Source organism: Candoia aspera, chromosome 1, assembly GCF_035149785.1.
Source record: "Candoia aspera isolate rCanAsp1 chromosome 1, rCanAsp1.hap2, whole genome shotgun sequence".
Taxonomy (NCBI): Eukaryota; Metazoa; Chordata; class Lepidosauria; order Squamata; family Boidae; genus Candoia; species Candoia aspera.
Window position 1 is genome coordinate 341,570,336 of NC_086153.1, and position 7,917 is coordinate 341,578,252.

Sequence of the window (7,917 nt, forward strand, 5' to 3'; positions counted from 1 at the left end):
GCCCTCCAGGCACAGGTGGGATCTGCTCTGGTGCGAGAAACAAAGCTTATTCCACAGCCCACCCTTCCCGCTCACTCTGCCTGCCCTTTAAAGCAGCCAAACACCCCAGGTTGGCATCATTTCCAAGGCTGGCACACCGCTGGAGACCAGCAGGCTCCTTTGGGTTACGGAACCCTGCAGAGGGTGCAGCTGCAGGGCCTGACACCGAGGATGAAGTCCCTGCTTTGAACTGGAACAGGTTTCATGCGACTCCTGCTCCGTCCTCGCAAAAGAGCGGGCGTCCCTGTGTGCTCCTTGTCAAAATGACATTTTTAAAAGCTCGGCACCATAATTGGGGCAAGGGCAGGGAGTCCCTTGGCTGCTACCCAGCCGCAGGGCACACAACCCAGCTAGAGGACACCTCGGACACCTCCCAACCCCCGACTTAAAAAGCCAAACAGGACAAAGCCTTGCACCGGTCTTACCATACTGAAGTACCTTGCAAGACTTCGGCCCTTGAAATGATTGTGCAGGGGAGCTCACTCGGACCAGCTCTGTGCAAGATTTTGACCTTTTGAGTTTAGCGTTGTTCTTTATTTTTCTCCCCATGCCGCTGTGATGTGAAAAAACTTCCAGAGCTTTGACAGAGGTCCCATCATCCACCTCTCAGTACACACCTTTCGTGTCGGGGTTTCTGTGGTTGAAAGCGGTGCTCTGAGCTGCATCCAGAAATAACCCAGCCGCTCCTGGTGGCAATGGGTGAATCCGGCCATTTCTGGTTCTCTCCCTTTCCTGTTTCCCCAGTCTTGAATCTGGGTCATCCTCAGGCCACTATGAGCTTTTTTTTTTTAATTGACACAGACAATTCAATGCATTCTCATGGGCATTTTTCTTAAGATGGATGCACTTTTTTGGAGAAATAGATGGAAATAACACATTTCAAAGAGTAATTATGCGTTATTTGCCTATGAGTTCTAAAGTGCAATATGAAGCGAGGTACTTACCAAACGAAGTCTCCATATTGACAAACGTGTATTTCTTATTTATCTCTCTAGTCAGTTTAACCTCTTCCTCTTGGTTGCAGTGAGACCTCAAGGCAGCTAACAGAATTTTAAAATAAAAGCAGTATAAAAAAAATTAAAAATGCATGTTCAAATTAATGAGGTAAATTATTAGAATATTTTAACAGTTAAAACTCTGGTGAAATTGTTGGGTTTTCACACTAAGGCCCTCTGGCAGTGAGAGACTTGGTTATCTCCTGCAGTTCTCAGCACTTGGACCAGGTCCAGTAGTCAGAATCATGCAGGCCATGGCCTTCCCTGTGTCCGTCTATGGCAGTGTTTCTCACTCTTGGCCATTTTCAGATGGGTGGACTTCCACTCCCAGAATTCCCCAGCCAGCCATGCTGGCTGGGGAATTCTGGGAGTGGAAGTCCATGCATCTGAAAGTGGCCACAGTTGAGAAACACTGCTCTACGGAATCCAAACTTTGATTGTGAAGAAGCAGGATGGGAAGAGTATTGGCACTTTTGAACTTTGGTCTTGGAGAGACTCCTGAGAAGACCATGGATGGCCAAGAAGACAAACCGACGGATCGTCAAACTCACCAGCCCAGCATGCTCACCCGAGTCATCGATCATCCTGCTTTGGACACATGAAGCAAAGACCCAGCTCTCTGGAAAAGGCTCTGATGCTGGGCAAGGTGGAAGGGAAGAGAAGATCAGTGGCCAGGGGGGTGGACTCAGTTCCAGTGGTGATGGGGGCATCATTGGAAGAGCTGAAGGACCAGGTTGGGGGGAAATCGGCATGGAGAACACCCATCTATGTGGTCACTAAGTGTTGACATCGACTTGATGGCACATAATCACCTTGTACAAGTTATTTAACCATTAGATGTGTATCCCACGTTTCATTCAGAAACTCAAAGCAGCGTACGCAGTGCTGCTGCTTGCTATTTTTATCCACAACAACAACCCTGTGAGGTCGGCAGGACTGAGAGAGCGACTGGCCCAAAGTCTGCCAGAGCTGAAGGGGATTTGCACCTGGGTCTCCCCACTCCTAGTCTACCATCTTCATTACAACCACTCTGGCTGTAGTAACTTAGTTACCACATTTTGTACCAACCACAAGTTCAAACAGTCTTCAGGTTAGCCCCACGAAAAAAACACGGCAGTAGTCAAGATGGGATGTGCCCGATTATGAGTAACTGTCACCACATGTGAATGTTTCAGGAAGGTGGCAGCTGGTGCTCTAGGCATAACTCAATCCAGAGACAGCCGGGGATCATGGGCCCTCCCCGACTTGAGTACCTCCTCTTTCAGGGGAATGCAGCCCTGTCCCGAACTAGCTAAACCTCGATCCTAACTCCAGTTTTTTATTTACATTTTACCTGGATTTAATTTCCACTAATTCTCCCTCCAGCCCACATTCATGCTTGGCTAGTATTCAAGGGTACCAGTTACTTGAAACTGGAAGTGAAGGACGACAGATCTCAGTGTCGTCAGCCCCTGATGAGACGCCATGCAAAAATTCCAGATGACCTCAGATGGGCTCATAGGATCCTATGGTGGGACAGGACCTTAGTCCAACCTCTGCCCACAACAGGAATCCTCAGACCGTCTGACAAACGGCTGCCCATCCTTGGCTTGAAAAGCCCCCAGGACGGAGGCTGGCTGGTCCGCTGCTTAATGCCTGTCATGGTCAGGACATTTCTCTTCCTCTCAAATTTCAGTCTCCCTCTATAAAGTTTCCACCCGTCGGTTCTCATCAACAAGCTTCCCCAGCGGCTTCTGTAATTATGAGGAGAAGATGGACTCCGTAGCTCAGCAGCCTGGACTGGGGTTTCTCTACCTTGGTGACTTTAAGGGGTGTGGACTTCAACTCCCAGAATTCCCCAGCCAGCATGCTTAAATTGGCCAACGTTGAGAAACACTGGCCTAGATGGTCATCCCCCAGCACCACATGCTGGACCTGGCCTGACAGGAAGGACCAGGAACACCACAAAACTGCCCCCACGGCCCAATCCCACCCGGCAGTCCAGAGGGATGCTTCCATGGATGGGACTGAAACCCACCAAAAGTCCAGGGACGGTACCAGTGGGGTGAAACTCACCTCTGTCTCGCAAGGCATTGACAGTCTCCCTGGACCATGAATTAACCCACAGGTAAGGTACTGTCCACATCCTTGAGAGTGACAAGTCCTGGTCAATCATGTCCTGGTTAATCATCAGCTCATTTTATTTGTTTGTTTGTTTGGTCTGCTTTCTGTGCTGCTCAGCGGCCTGAACTGAAATGCCTGAACTAGCTGAAATTTCCAAATTATTTTTGTGCAGTAGATATTCCAACCTGAAAAGCCTAGAATGGTGTCCAGGACAATCCAAGTTCAGGACCTAGGTCAGCATCCCTGGATGGGTGTGTGGGTGCGCGTGTTTTAAATAAAGATAGACATTAAAATTCTGTAAGTCGGCCGACAATGAGGAATTTTCTTACTGACATTTTCTTCATTTTCTTACTACCTTGTTCCTCAACAACACCAGACACAGAACTGCCTTATTCATCAGACCTTCGTTTTGTCAGCGGGGACTGGATGCAGCTTCCTGGGCTCCTCCCAAGTCTTCCCTAAATAGCGTTCCCTGGAGCTGGAGGGACAAAAAGGGCTATTGCAAATAATAGCCCTTTTTGTCCCAAAAAAGCAGGATTCCAGACTTAATGTCTAGGTCGTGAGCTCTTTAAATGAAGTGGCTTTATGTTGCACAGCTGAGCAGGGCCTTCTGCTGGCCTTTCCAACCAGACCCTTGAGCCGTTTTCCTAGAATCCTTTCTCAGGTGTGAAGCTCCAGGAATTTGGCTTCAGGTAGATTTAGCTCTTTGCATCTTAATTTTTTTTTTTAAATGCTTCACTGCCTTTCCCAGAGCTACAGTTTAAGCTTCAGCCTAGACGTGCTGTTAGCTGACCCTTTGCTTTCTGGAAGGATGGGTGGGGTTAGGGGTGCATCATTTGGCACCCTCTTTCTACTACTGTTTTGAGGCCCAGCATCTGCCTATCCCCCATTCCTTAAAAAAAAAATTATTAAAGAGTTTTACGATCCTAAAAGATAATGCAAACTGAAATCAGTAAAAGAAAAGTGCCCTGTCCCCCATTCCTACTGATACTTCCCCAGTGAATTCCTGAATTGCCACCATGGCTTTGGCCTTGCCTGACCCCAGCTGCCCCCGCCAGTTCTCCTGTTTTGCTCAGCTCAGCACTTCCGAGCCAGGTTTCCAGACACCCTTAGAGCCAGAGCAGAGTATCAGTTCACAGAAGCAATGCCTGTTTGGAAACATCTGGATTCTCTCCGTGGAAGATCTCGGAAGTTGCTTGCATCCGTCAGAGTGGGAGTGACCTCCACTAACATTTGGCTTGCAAGTCAAGAGCGCAGAGCCACCTTGGGCTGAATATTATCCGACTGCAGCTGACCTGTGGATAGGTACCTCCATCGTCCTATCGTCTGATGTTGTTCACCATCATCCATGGAGTCAACTGCGGTGAGATGGCTTCATGCACCCTGCTAAACTAAACAAAAGCCGTGTTTGGGCTCAGGGCCACGTGTGACACACAGACACTGAGCTTGTGCTCAGCAAGAGCAGAGCAGCTTCTGTCCCTTTCGAATACACCAGGAGACACTGCCGTTCTTCACTGCCCACTTTGGTTCACCACACGGCTAGGAAGAGGACAGATCGGCAGCTGGACTGGGTAAAATCCTGCCCGCGTGATTAAAAAAAAATGAAGACAAGACGAGAGCTGCCACATTCCCCACCCCACCCCGAGCATCAGCCTTTTTTAGAAAAACCCAAGATCTCTCCTTGACACGCTTGTAAGCACCCTTACAGGGTGGTGGATGGCAGCTCAGATGCTTAATGCCTCCCTATTTTTGCAACGGCTAATCTCTCTGGATCTTCTGTCCCCAGCAGGCTAAGCTGGTTGAACACATATCACATACGCTGTAGGACTGGAGAAGAAAGAGTCGACCAGAAGAAGGGGGGAAAGCATAGTTACGTCTCATATAAAAAGAGCTCACCTGTTTGTGCAAAGTTCACATTTGCACCCTGGCTGGAAAATAACCGACTTTTAAAAGAATGCAAAGAGGGGGGCTACGTTGATACCCCTTGCAAAGGTTTGCCCACCACTCTAAAGAGGAGGGGAGGGACAGAGATGTCCCCAAGTGCAGGTATTTGTGTGCCCAGCAGAGGGCAAGTTACTACAAACTGCCAGATGTTGGTTGGAACTAACTGGGTTTAACTCCTGAATTTGGAGTTACCGCCTTAAGTTTCTTACTCATTGACAGTTTAGATTTCTAAGGCCACTCAACTCAACAGGGATTCTGGGTGGTTCACAACTATAGTATGTTAAACCCTGAAGGTGCAGCGTAAACTAAGACACATAGTTCAATCCAGTTGGACTCCCACCCCAGACTATTTCAGGCCCTTGGGAAAAACCAGGTCAAGGCCCATTTCCAAGACAGCAGGGTCAGCACTGCTTAAACTTCTGGGGGATGCTATTCCAGAGCACGGGCACCACGACTGAGAAGGCTCACCTCCTGGGCCCTTCAGATGACACTGCTTGAGAGACAGGACGCAAAGCAAGCTCTCTCTCTCTGATTTTAAGAGATGGGCAGTGACCATGAGAGACAGGCAGTTCAGACAATCATCCCCAATGCCCCGAAGAGCCCTGGGGAAGCCATGGCTGGCTGGGGAATTCTGGGAGTTGAAGTCCACCCATCTGAAAGTGGCTGAGGTTGAGAAACACTGATGTAACCCATCTTCCTTCCTGGAGCTCCAGCAAGCCACCGCTTCCCATCCCAGCAACTGCCGGAATGGGGTTCCCCGTTATTCCCCACCCCACCCCATGGTTCCCTGCCACTCAGTACCATCCTCGGGGGCCACAGGAAGGGAACATATCTGTCCTAACTGCCAGGAACCACGCTGAGACAAGGAACTGGTCTCTAATGTTTTATTGCTTGTACATAACAGGAAAATCCTAACAAACTGAAGAAGCGTGGGAAAAACCCAGCCATATAAACCCCAAAGGTTAGGGCGGTCCCGATCTGTGTCTCTTTGAATGGCTACCTAATTCCTCAGTGCTACGCATGCGCTTAACAGTCTGGATGGGAGCCCCCTGCTCGCCATCCTTACTCATGACAATATCCTGTCCATCTTCTGCCGCATATTTGAAGACCCCAAATCAAGAAAGGCCACCCTTCTTCTCTACTCTGTGTTGGTCATGCCAGGAACCTGGAGCTCAGTTCTGAGCACTGCAGTTTAGGAAGGACATTGACCAATTCCAGCCCACCAAGAGAGCCCCCACCCCACCCCAGATAAGAAGGGGCCTCGATGGTGTTGGGTTAGTTTGGCCTGGAGAAGAGAAGCTTGCAGGGAGACATGATCGCTCTTTCTCAAGTACCTGAAGGAACGGAGTGTAGAAGACTAATCATAGGATTAACGTTAGAGGGGATTCTGAAGACCATCTAGGCCAACCCGCCTGTCCAGTAGAGGAATCCACAACTTAGACCATCCTCAACAGATGGCCACCCAGCTGTTGTATAAACCCCTCCAGGAAAGGATCTGACAAGACAGCCTGTCCCACTGTTGTTGTTGGGGGATTTTTCGATAATTTTTATTAAAGAATTTTTTAAAAGAATAAAAACAATACAAATTTCGAAAGAGAAAAGTAAGGAAAGTAAAGAAAAGAAAAGTAATAAGTGAAAAAAGTACAAAGAAAGAAAGAGAAAAAAAGAAAAGAAAAAGTTATGAAGCAGCAGCTTCCATTCTTCTTACAGAAGTTACACATACATTTATATTTTCCCCGCTCTCTCTAAGGTTACAACGTAATTTCCTTCTTTCCATATCCTGCCCTTTCCCATCATCAAACCTATAAATCTCATTTTTTTCCAGCAAAAAAAAAATGTAGTTATTATCCTTTCTCTAATCAAACAAGTCAGTTTTGCCATCTCTCATAATTCTGTCGTCCTCATTTCAGAGTCTTTCCATTTTTGCGCCTATAGTAATCACGCAGCAGCAGCGGTCCTATAAGCCCGTTCCACTGCTCTACCACCAGGCCGTCTTTCCTGATGTGCCCCCCAAATCCAGTTCCTCAAAATTTAACCCCTGCATTTCTTCTCCCACCTCCTGGAACAGCTGCCCTCTGCCAGAGGGTGCGAATGGGGGGGCCGAAGCCAGGCACCCACACGCAGCCAAGAAGCGAAGACAGCGCAATTCATAGTGCAAAGCAGTAGAAATGTAAGTCATTTCATTAAGTTCTAAATATTAAGTTAGGTATTAGAGTGTATATATATATATATATATACACTTGGCCACTGTGTAAATTCTAATCAGTATCTTGGCAGCACACGGGGTTTCTACGTTTAAAAACTGGGGCAGAAAGGGAATTTGGACAACAGTGCGCACACACACACACACACACCCGCTTATCCTGCCCCTTGGCATCCTTTGCCCCAAGGTTCCAACAATGCAGGGGTTGCATTCAGTAGACTGGGTGGCTTGGAGCATGCACAGAGTATTTGCTCCGCTACACATCTGCAGTCAAGGGGCCAGGCTCCTCACCCTGACAAATCCATGGTTAAGATGGCAAGAAAGGTCCTGGCAGGATTCACATCAGCCCTGCAAGGTAGCCCAGACAAGAAGCACCAACCATGGGTACTAACCCTACCTTTATTGTCAGGTTTCAGTAACAGGAACTTGCAAGTCTGAAAGCCTTTCTCCCCTCCTTGATTTTACTCTCCTGAAAACCAAGGAGTGTCCCTTCTGAAACACTTGTCATGCCTCCTCTCCTCCAGTGGGCTGAGACCTTTTGGACGACGGTTGGTTGTCTAGGCTGCAGCTCTTCCTCCTGTCTCCCAGGGTCATTCCCACAGACCACTACATCTCTCTTTTGTGACGCATTGG